The sequence below is a fragment of the Balaenoptera physalus genome (genome assembly GCF_965194825.1).
Source record: "Balaenoptera physalus genome assembly, chromosome: X".
Lineage (NCBI taxonomy): Eukaryota > Metazoa > Chordata > Mammalia > Artiodactyla > Balaenopteridae > Balaenoptera > Balaenoptera physalus.
The window spans coordinates 113673745-113686090 of record NC_138903.1 but is presented as its reverse complement, the minus strand read 5'-3'; positions in this window follow the sequence as shown (position 1 = coordinate 113686090).

The following is a 12346-nucleotide window of genomic DNA, read 5'->3' as shown; positions in this document are numbered from 1 at the left end:
GTGGACCATGTAGTATAGAGCCTTACAGGCAATTGTGAAGATTTGGCTTTTATTCTGGGAGAGGAAGCCATTAGTGGATTTTGAACAAAGGAGTGTTGTGTTTTTTATTTTTTAATTTTTATTCTTTATTGAAGTGTAGTTGACTTACAATGTTTCAGGTGTACAGCAAAGTGATTCAGTTATACATACATATATACTTATTCTTTTCTAAGTTATTACAAGATATTGAATATAGTTCCTTGTGCTATACAGTAAATCCTTGTTGTTTGTCTATTTTATATACAGTAGTGTGTATCTGTTAATCTCAGATTCCAAATTCACCCCTCCCCCCTTTCCCTTTTGGTAACCAGAAGTTTGTTTTCTATGTCTGTGAGTCTGTTTTGTTTTGTTCTTTAATTTAATTTTTTAAATTTTAATTTATTTTATTTTTGGCTGTGTTGGGTCTTCGTTCGGTCTTCACGCTTCACGCAGGCTTTTTCTAGTTGGGGCGAGCAGGGGCTACTCTTCATTGCGGCGTGCGGGCTTCTCATTGCGGTGGCTTCTCTTGTTGCGGAGCGTGGGCTCTAGGCACGCGGGCTTCAGTAGTTGTGGCACACGGGCTCTAGAGCGCAGGCTCAGTAGTTGTGATGCACAGGGCTTAGTTGCTCCGCGGCATGTGGGATCTTCCCGGTCCAGGGCTCAAACCCGTGTCCCCTGCATTGGCAGGCAGATTCTTAACCACTGCACCACCAGGGAAGTCCTATTTCTGTTTTGTAAATAAGTTCATTTGTATCATTTTTTTAGATTCCACATATAAGTGATACAGTATGATATTTGTCTTTCTCTGACTTACTTCCGTTAGTATGATAATCTCTAGGTCCATCCATGTTGCCGCAGATGGCATTATTTCATTCTTTTTTTATGGCTGAGTAGTATCCCATTGTGTGTGTGTGTGTGTGTGTGTGTGTGTGTGTGTGTGTGTGTGTGTATCCCACATCTTCTTTATCCATTCATCTGTCAGTAAACATTTAGGTTGCTTCCATGTCTTGGCTATTGTAAATAGTGCTGCAATGAACATTGGGGTGCATGTATCTTTTTGAGTTAGAGTTTTCTCCAGATATATGCCCAGGAGTGGGATTGCTGGATCATATCATAACTCTATTTTTAGTTTTTTAAGGAATCTCCATACTGGCTGCACCAATTTACATTCGCACCAACAGTGTAGGAGGGTTCCCTTTTCTCCACACCCTCTCCAGATGAATACAGGAGTGTTTTATACCTCAGTGAAAAACAAAAATTCTTAAGTACAGTGAACAGGATCACTCTAGCTGCTGACTTGAGAATAAGACGCAGGGGACCAAGGGCAGAATCAGGGAGATCAGCTAGGAAGCTATTGTAATAATCCAGGTGGGAGATAACAGGGCTTTGGAGTAGGATGGTAAGAGTGTACGTTCATAAGTGGTTCAACTGCGGCTATATCGTGAAAGTTGAGCCAACAGAATTTGTTGATGGTTTGGATGTGAGGTGTGAGAGAAAAAGTGTTGTAGGGGACACCACAGTCATTAGCCTAATCACCTGGGAAGATAATGCTGATATTAACTGAGGTGGAGAAGACTAAAAGAGGAGCAGATTTGGGAGGGAAGATGAGGACTTTGATTTGGGACATGTTTGAATTTGAGATGCCTATTAGATATCCAAGTGGGGATGTCAAGGACATTCTCATGTGTGAGCTTGGAGTTTAGGCGAGAGGTCCAGGCTGTCAATAACATTTAAAATTTTTTTTAAGTCGCAAGACGATATGAGATCTCCGAGGGATAGAGGAGAGGTAGAGAACGGACAAGGTCCACAGATAAAGCCCTGGGGCATTCCAACAATAAGTGGTTAGAGAGATGAGAAGGAATCAGCAGAGGAGACTGAGGCGTGGCTAGTGATGGGAGAAGAACACCAGGGAAGTGGCAGTATCCTTGACCTCAGATACCCTATTTGTAAAATGTGGGTACTAACTTGTTCTGGAGTTCTTGGATTTTATTATTGTATTTTTGTTATACCTAAACATCGCTTATAATTTGTTCTTAGAGGAAAGTGAATTCAGAATGTCACATCCACTCTCCCCAATAGCAGAAACAGATTTTTTTATACATTGAGAGAATGAAATACCCCAATTATTCCTAGTCATGGTTAACTCTCTACATGTACTCTTGTAAAAGTAATACTCTTCCCATTTCTGCAAAAGAAGGGATCTAGGTCTAGAGCTGTTGTCCATAATTTGTAAATGATCTGCATAATAAAAGTGCCATGGTCAAATAAATTTAGGAAATGCTGGGTTACAGTTAAATAGATTCTTTATTGTGGGACTTTTCAAAATAAATTTAGGAAATGCTGGGTTACAGTTAAATAGATTCTTTATTGTGGGATTTTTCATGCTACATGTGGTTTATGGTTCTCTAAGAAAAAAATCAGCAGACATTTATTTGACTCTGGAATTTCACCCCCAATACGTAATAACTTCTAAACATTAATCTCCATAAGATACAGTGTGGAGAATGCTGACCTAGAATAATCATTAGTCAGATTTTCTGAACTGGGAAATAAAAAATAGTTGGGTGAGAGTGTTGACTAAGATGAACTTCTAGACATTTCATTCACGTTCATGAATCATTTGTAAGATGGAGTATGAAACTGGAGGCTAGCAATATCCACTTTCATAGTTTTGGAAATTATATCAGGAGAAACTTGTGTGCTCATGATTGTGGTCGTAAAGTATAAGAAATACATAACTGGAAGAGACCAGTAATTTGTGTTGGAGTATATGGTCACTTTACATTGTTTCAAACTCAAGAGGCTTCAGACTCTTATTGAAATTATGTCTAACTTCTTTCTCTCTGTAACTCATGCTTATCAAATCTACACATTTGCCTACTTTTCTTGAAACTATTACTATTTCAGCCAATTTTTATCTATTAAGGAGTTTCTTACTCTGTAAAGTTTACTTCCTGCTTAAACAGCTTCAAGAGATTTTCCTTGATACTAAGATTACGAGCTTCGATCCCAAACTCCACAGTGAAGCCTCCCTGTACCTTAAAGGGGCAGTTTGGTGGGGTGGCTGAGAGCCCAGGGCCTGCAGCAGACTACCTAGGTTGGAGTTCCTGCCCCGCCAGCAGCTAGATATTTTACTCTGGGCTCTGTGCTTCAGTTTCCTCATTTGTAAAATGCAAATAACAGCACCTACTCATAGGGTCAAGGGAATTAAACGAGTTAATACATGTATATAGCACTTAGAACAGTGACTGGCACCCAGGAGTGTAAGTCATCTTTGTTACTATTAGTCTATTACTAAACTTCCTGATTTTATTTCTACCTTCATTTTATTCAGATAGAATGACCCTAATCTCCCCCCTATTTTTCTTTTTTTTTTTTTTAACATCTTTATTGGAGTATAATTGCTTTACAATGTTGTGTTAGTTTCTGCTGTATAACAAAGTGAATCAGCTATACATATACATATGTTCCCATATCTCTTCCCTCTTGCATCTCCCTCCCTCCCACCCTGCCCATCCCACCCCTCTAGGTGGTCACAAAGCACCGAGCTGATCTCCCTGTGCTATGCGGCTGCTTCCCACTAGCTATCTATTTTACATTTGGTAGTGTATATATGTCCGTGCTACTCTCTCACTTCCTCCCAGCTTACCTTTCCCCCTCCCCATGTCCTCAAGTCCATTCTCTACGTCTGCGTCTTTATTCCTGTCCTGCCCCTAGGTTCATCAGAACCATTTTTTTTTTTTAGATTCCATATATATGTGTTAGCATACAGTATTTGTTTTTCTCTTTCTGACTTACTTCACTCTGTATGACAGACTCTAGGTCCATCCACCTCACTACAAATAACTCAATTTCATTCCTTTTTATGGCTGAGTAATATTCCATTGTATATATGTACCACATCTTCTTTATCCAGTCGTCTGTTGATGCGCATTTAGGTTGCTTCCATGTCCTGGCTATGGTAAATAGAGCTGCAATGAACATTGTGGTACATGACTCTTTTTGAATTATGGTTTTCTCAGGGTATATGCCCAGTAGTGGGATTGCCGGGTCATATGGTAGTTCTATTTTTAGTTTTTCAAGGAACCTCCATACTGTTCTCCATAGTGGCTGTATCAATTTACATTCCCACCAACCTCCTCCCTATTTTTCATTCCTACCTTCCAACACCACTTTCACAATCATTTCTGTTAACTTTCTTTTCCTAACCCAGTATGTCTTTCTTGAGAATCATGGTTGAAGCACAGAGTACTAAAGGTAGGCATACCATTAGCTTTTGGTGTCTCAAGTTCACCAGACTTCTATTTTTAGGGAACGTGTATGAACGCTCCTAGGTTCCTTTGAGTCATAACTGTCTTTTATAAATAGTATTAGGGTATTTCTCCTAAATTACTCTGCCTTGTACTTGATCACACCATGGTTCACCTCATACTCATTCACACACCTCGATTCTCTGATTTTGAGATCCTTCCATGGCCTCACTCCTGTCACTTTGGTATTCGACCACGTGGAAAATCTTGCTGTCGTCAAGCAACTTGGAGAGGCTACTGTGCCCCTCTTCTACTGTTTTTAATCCTTCATACTGAAAAATATCTATGTATCAATACCACTGGGTTATATGGTGGTATGAAGGGAATTCAGGCTTGAAATAAGACAGTCCTAGGTTTAAATCCTGGATTTGAACCTAGCCAGCTGTGTAGCCTCGGGTGAATTACCTAAACTTGTCACACCTCAGGTTCCTCATCAGTGAAAAGTGTATGTGTGTGTATATATATATATATATATATGTATATATATATATATATATATATGTATACATATATATATATATAAATAATTTGGCACTGGCCTGACAAAAAGTAGGCGCTCGATAAATGCTATTGCTTACCCTAGTACTGCTAACATTAGTGCTATTCCTGCCGCTGCTCCTGCTGTGATTGCTTTCATTGCTGTTACTACTATTGCTACCGCTGGAAGGAGACTCTGGGAACTACACATCAGTGGAATCTTCTCATTGGCAGCTTTAGAGGCAATCCGTCAGTGCTGTGGTTATCCGTAACTTTGGCTTGTAGTTCAGATGTCCTGCAGTACATTCCTCCAGACTGCAGTGTGGATGACATCTTACCACAATGCTTCAATTACACGTGGTATAATTGTCTAATGTCGGAAATGAGGGTAGTTCTGGCTTTTCCTGTCAAGACAATGAAAAGACACCGCCTTGTTAAAAATGAGTACAGAATCCAATTTGCTTTGGGGGAAAACATTCCTTTTGTGCTGAGAGAATCCCATCTTTACAGGAAATTTTTTAATGATTATTACCAGGAATTCATTTCCAGGAATCCCGGCTTCTTATCTAATACCAGTAATTTTATGAAAAAGTGTAATTGTAAGTACCAGCAGTAAAGTGGCCTTTCCTTTAATAGGACTTTGAAATGATTAAAAAGTACCTGCTTTTCTCAGAAGTTAGGGATATTTTCATTCAACCTGGGAATTGCTCCATCTGTTTGCCCCTTATCTCCTTTCCTGTCCTCCATTTTCTCCAGTATATCTACCTGAATAATTGTAACATAGAACAGAAGGAACGTTTGAAGTTGTACAAGTTTCTCTTTCTTGATAAAATGTTGAGAACAGAATGGGGTATTTCTATCTAGCAAATCTTCAGAGCCTCAAAGCATAAGAATCCTTGGGTAAATCAATATCTCAAGCTTAGAAAATTAGGCTATTTAACCAGTTGTCTATTTATTGATTGACTCGAATGTCCTAAAGACCACAGTTTGAAGTGATTTTAAAAGTTGATTAAGGGACTTCCCTGGTGGCACAGTGGTTAAGAATCTGCCTGCCAGTGCAGGAGACACGGGTTTGAGCTGTGGTCCGGGAAGATCCCACATTGCCGCGGAGCAACGAAGCCCGTGCACCGCAGCTACTGAACCTGCGCTCTAGAGCCCATGAGCCACAACACTGAGCCCGGGTGCCATAACTAGTGAAGCCCGCGTGCCTAGAGCCTGTGCTCCACAACAAGAGAAGCCACCGCAGTGAGAAGCCCACGCACTGTAATGAAGAGTAGCCCCCGCTCACCACAACTAGAGAAAGCCCACGTGCAGCAACGAAGACCCAATGCAGCCAAAAATTAATTAATGAATTATTTATTTTAAAAACGATTTAGTTATCTCAGTGACTTTCAAGTGGCTTTGTGGTCAAATTACCTCAGTTCTGAATAATTTAAGAGAAGAATTTATTCAATACTGCTTTATTTTTAAAACTGAATGATCTGGAAAAACCTGAATAGTCTTCCATTTTTGTTTCTTCCTAATGCCCTTTATATTAGGGGAATTGAATAAAGTATAATATACAAATGTTCACCCATACACTACATTTCACATGCTATCTTATTTAAATCTTCAAAAAATCCTGTAAAGATGATTTTCAATCCCATTTTACAGAGGAACAAACAGGTTACTTATTCTGAAAATAAAATGGTATCAGGAAGTACTGACTCGGAAGCACCATCCTCCCTGCCCCAGCTTTGGTCAAATCTGAGCATTTTCTCTAATGGAAGATCTGCACAATTTCAAAGCTGACTTCTGATCTGCAGACAAGGAAGCAACCCTTATCCAAAGGCCTAAAACGTCATTATCTTCATAGCTGGCTTAAAATGCGTACGGCCATAGAAAAAAGCTAGCGCACAATCACGCTATTCTTGGTGTTGTCCGTATGAATGGAGAACTGGAAAGGTTCATAAAGGTCATTTCTTCCCATCTCTCAAATGGTGCAAGAAGCTCTTCTAAAGTATCTCTTTTTAAAGTTCCAACTGTTAGAGCCAGCCCATTCCTAGCCTTTCCATCCCCCTGCCCTGCCCTCTCTTCCTAGGAGGACAGTTCGATCCTCAGGTACCTACTCAGCCCCTACTCCCAGGTTCTGGACCTACCCCTGGGCTAAGAGTGATTTCACCAGATCAAGCCCTGGCATCTAGGATCAACTCCCAGCTAATCTGCTACTTAGTCCTGAATGCAGCAGGAGCAGAGCCATTAGTCTCAGGCCCAGGAGCACAGCTTCCTTCCAGGCTTGAAAGAAACAGAGATAAGAGAAGTTAGCGTTGTGGTTCTGGCTCTGCAGTTAGACAGACCTGGGTTAGCCCCTGCTCTGACCCTGGGCAGCAGTGTGAGTCTGGGCAAGTTGCTTTGATCATTCTGTGCCTCAGAGTTTACTGTGAGGATCAAGCATGATAGCCCATGTTAAGCACATAACCGAGTACTTAGCAGTGCAGAGTAAACAATAAAGATTAGCTGCCATTAATAATTGTCATTATTTGAGTTGGAGGTATAGAGATTGAAAATTAGGCTAGATCTGATATCATCCTTCCCATGGAATGATCCCCCTGGAAGGATAGGCAGGACCACTATACCTGTGTACTTCCCCTTTATCTGAAGCATCGGGGTTTCCACCTGGAATTGGTGAGTAAGAATCAGATAAGCCAGGTTTCCTATCCGTGCTTTTACCTGACGCTTCCTCCAATACTTTAAGATTAAACGGGATAAAGCAGAAACTAACACACCATTGTAAAGCAATTATACTCCAATAAAGATGTTTAAAAAAAAAAAAAAAAAGGTTAAACGTGGCCGGTCACAATACTTACTTTATTACTGGAGAAGAGACTAAGGACCAACCACAGTCAGCTCAGGTCATGAAGTCCATTTCTGTCTATTTCAACTGTGTCATGGCTTAGGGGACTCTCCCTGTGACCCCAGGGGTCTCTCTCAAGGCTCCCAGGGTTACTTACCTGGGATAGATTCAAAATCTATCTTCCTGGACAGGTGAGGTGCTTCTCAATGTCTCCCCTCCCTCTCTGCTGCCAGGCTCGTAGTTCTCACCAGGGGTCACAGATTTCCCTTAGGAGAGTTAAGCCCCAGTGATTTAGTGAAGGTAGCTTACTTATAAGAGTAACCATTAACATGAGATCCACCCTCTTAACAAATTTTAAGTGTTCTTGACACAAAAGCGTGGAGCACAAAGAAACTTTTGGAGGTGATGGATATGTTTATTACCTTGACTGTGATGATGACTTCACAGGGTGTGTGCATATGTCCAAACTCATCAAATTGTATAAAGTCAATATGTTGTTTTTATATATCAATTACACTTCAATATATTTTTTAAAAATTATTTATTTATTTGGCTGCGTTGGGTCTTTGTTGCCACATGCGGGCTTTCTCTAGTTGCAGCGAGCAGGGGCTACTCTTTGTTGTGGTGTGCGGGCTTCTCATTGTGGTGGCTTCTCTTGTTGCAGAGCACGGGCTCTAGGCGCACGGGCTTCAGTAGTTGTGGCACGTGGGCTTCAGTAGTTGTGGTCCGCGGGCTCTAGAGCGTAGGCTCAGTAGTTGTGGCGCACAGGCTTAGTTGCTCCGCGGCATGTGGGATCATCCCAGACCAGGGCTCGAACCCGTGTCCCCTGCATTGGCAGGCGGATTCTTAACCACTGCACCACCAGGGAAGTCCACTTCAATATTTTTTAATTAGTAACCTTTCTAGTTCCCAGTGTCTTAAGTGCCCAAACTGGGACCAGGATTAGCTCCTTCTGTATGGGCTTGCTTGCCAGGACATGGTCAGCACCCATTAGAAAAGCTACCGGTATACATATACATATATCCGCATATCTTTTCCCTCTTGCGTCTCCCTCCCTCCCACCCTCCCTATGCCCCCCGCCAGGTGGTCACAAAGCACTGAGCTGATCTCCCTGTGCTATGCAGCTGCTTCCCTGATTCACTTTGTTATAAAGCAGAAACTAACACACCATTGTAAAGCAATTATACTCCAATAAAGATGTTTTTTAAAAAAAGAAAAGAAAAAGAAAAAACTACCGGTAAACACTTTCCAGCCTTCACTAATTTTACCAGCAGAGGGCGCACAACAGACATGCAATTTCTATTGAATTATCAACCTTGCGTCCAGAGTGGTCCTCATAGAGCAGAGCTGTTTATGCTCCGAATTAGTTCTTCATTTGCCTCTCATGGTTAAGAGGCTCTTGCCTACTAGTTTCAGACGCACAGCCCAAGGACGTTTGCTATGACTGGAACAGTTTCATTTATCCTAGGAAAGGATCCACCTCACCAGGCTGGATTCCATGGTTAACTAGACCACTAATTTTGAAGGCGTGGCTCAGGAAAGGTAGTTGCAGATCTTAGGGTTTATCAGGAAGCCTGGGGGGGGGGTGGGGAGAGAGAAAGACCTGGAGGCACATCAGAATCAACTATGGATATTTAAAAAAAAATAAATTCCTGGGCCTTGCCCCCAGATCTAGTAGATCAGAATGTCCAGGCTGGTGCCCCAGGAATCTATACTTTAACACGGTGCCAACGGATTTCATTCAGTCAGATGTGAACCGGCGTTTGGGAACTGCTAATCTAGGGCAATCTCTGGTGTTCACATCTCAGTTCTGCTGCTGCAGCTCCAGCCCTTAGGGACATGGACAGTCATGGAGTCAGAACTAGGTGTGAAACCAGTGGGGCCTAGGCCAGCCCTTCCAGAGGGAGCAAGGCCCCTCCCAGTGAGGGGATGAGGGATGGTGGGTGGAGGGAGGTCTCTATAAGTTAAGGCAGCAACTCTGTCCCCTCAGATGTTATAACAGAATAATCACTGACCCCTCTCTGCATCTGCCGCTCAAAGTTGCAGGAGAAGCTAAGCCTTGCTTTCCAGGGAGCTCTCAGCACGTCTCCAAGCCCTCCATCCCGGCCCCGCATGTACACAGGGTGGGCGGCAGTCAGCTACACTTGGGGGGTGGGCTTCTCCAGCTATTCCGGGCTGGGCCTCCCTCCCCAGCACCGCTCCAGGTGGCGGTGCTCAGAGAAGCATTTGGTCCTGGTCTCCCTGACTGAAGGGCCCTGCTGAGACAGTTCTCAGCCACACTGAACTCAGCCAGAGCCAGTCCTCAGGCTGAATCGGGGGCCTGAGCAAATGCTCCGATACTGGGGGAAGGGTGGTGCTGGGGGTCCCAGTGACAGGATCCTACAGCCCCCAAAGGCTGAGCTGCGGAGTCCGGCTGGCTGTGTGGTTCCTAGCTATTGTCCAAGCCAAGGACATCTCAGGGACTCCTTTGGCCTGGAGCTGACACTTCTTCTGTCAGCCACTTGGGTTTCCTGGAGGATGTGGTCAGGGGTGTCCCATTCAGGGAGGAATGTCCCTGTCTGGCCTCCCGGATGTTGAGTGGCCTCCTGGTCAAGCCTCCATGGGTCAGGGGCACTGGCTGGAGCAAACTCACAATCCCTGCAAGGGGAGAAATCCTGGAGCTTGGAACCAGCTGGAAAGACAGTATGATATCATAGAAAGAGCCTCGACTTGAAGTAAGACAAATTTCCCTTCACCACTTACTACCTTGGACAGGTCAGCACCCATATTCTTATCTGTAAAATGGAAGGCATTATCCCTACCTCACAGGGTTGAAGGAAGATTAAATGAGCTAGTGAAAGAATATAAAATGTTTTAGCACAGGGTCTGGTATCCAATAGGCATTGAAATGTTCGTAGTTATTTCTCCAGGTCCTGTCTCTGTAGCACAGTTGAAGACTCAAGGGTACAGGTCTGGAAAGTGAAGGGGGGCTGTAGAGGGGAGATACTGGCCATCATGGATCGTTCCAGAGCTTTACTGAGGCTGAATGAGGAGCCCGCATCTCTTGAAGCCCCCCGCTCCTCACCACCCTCACAGCAACAAGGGTGTCACCGTTCTCTGGCCTCCTGAGTCCCCTTCCTCTGGGTGCACTCTGGGAACAGCCCATTCCCAGGTCCTCTTGCTCGGTCTGTGGGCGGCCTGGGGGCCACCATGCCACCCTGCTGCTGCCAGCAGGAAGTTCTGGGGCTGGGAGACTGGATGGAGCCCAGAGCTTCTCAGGATTCCTGGGGCCACAGTGGGGAACCCCCTGACTTCTTGGCTGTCCCCAGGTGCCTGAGCAAGAGCAACGTCATCCTACAGGAAGGGACGGGATTGGGCAGGTGAGCTGCAGAAGATACAGGCAGGTAGGATTGGTGAGTGCCTGCTTTTGGCAGCAAAACTACCAGAGCCTTGGCGGTACCAATTACCAAAAGGTAATTGTCTGGGGGCAGTTTTCAGAGTCTGGATTTTAAGGTGGGGACCAGCCAGCGTGGAAGGGACAGCCCTGAGGCCCACACTCAGGAGGCACCCGGGAAGGCTGCCCGTTCCTCTCAGAGGAGCTAAGAAAAGTGGAGGCTTTTCCCTCTTGCCGGTCAGTAAACCTGCTGAATCTTCCCAAAGGTTACTAAATCTAGATGATGCTAAGACCTTCCACTGGCTTCCCATTGCACTTAAATAAACCGACATTCTCCTCCCTGCTTGCTCAGCCACACCAGCCCCCTTTCTGTTCCTCAAATGCACCAACCTTACCCCTGCCTCAGGGCCTTGGTATCTGCTGTTTCCTCTGCTTGGGGTTCATTTCCCTCATAGCTGGTTGCTTTCTTTCATTTAGGTTTCAGCTCAGATGTTCTCTCTTCAAAGACGCCTCTTGGGGCTTCCCTGGTGACGCAGTGGTTGAGAATCTGCCTGCCAATGCAGGGGACGCGGGTTCGGGCCCTGGTCTGGGAAGATCCCACATGCCGCGGAGCAACTAGGCCCGTGAGCCGCAATTACTGAGCCTGCGCATAGGGAGCCTGTGCTCGGCAACGAGAGGGGCCGCGATAGTGAGAGGCCCGCGCACCGCGATGAAGAGTGGCCCCCGCACCGCAATGAAGAGTGGCCCCCGCACCGCGATGAAGAGTGGCCCCCGCTTGCCACAACTAGAGAAAGCCCTCGCACAGAAACGAAGACCCAACAAAGCCATACATACATACATACATACATAAAAAGAATGTAAGCAGACAAGAATAGCATTAAAAAAAATTTTTTTAAAAGCAAAATAATTAAAAAAAAAAAGACGCCTCTTGTGACCACTCTATCTAATATGTTGCCCTCCCCCCACCTCCTGCACTTTCTGTCCATTTACCCCGTTTTACGGCCCTTAGAGTCCTTATCACTCTCTCAAACGATCTCATTTATATATCTCATTTCTTGTTTAGTGTCTGTCTCCTTTATGAGAGTAGGATTTAATTTTGTTCACCTATGTATCCCTGGGGCCTAGAACAGTGGCACACAGTAGGTGCTCAGTAAACGTTTGTTGAATGCCTGAAAGGTGTCAGAGGCAAGCCTGGTCAGAGGACTTGGAATGTTGTCATCTTGACCCTGTTAAAGCAGAAAGGAGCGTGACCAAGGCGGGCCGGGACCCGGACTAAAATGCATCCATTAGGATGGACAAGTGTCCCCGCAGCCACTGAGAGGTGGCCCGGCCCTG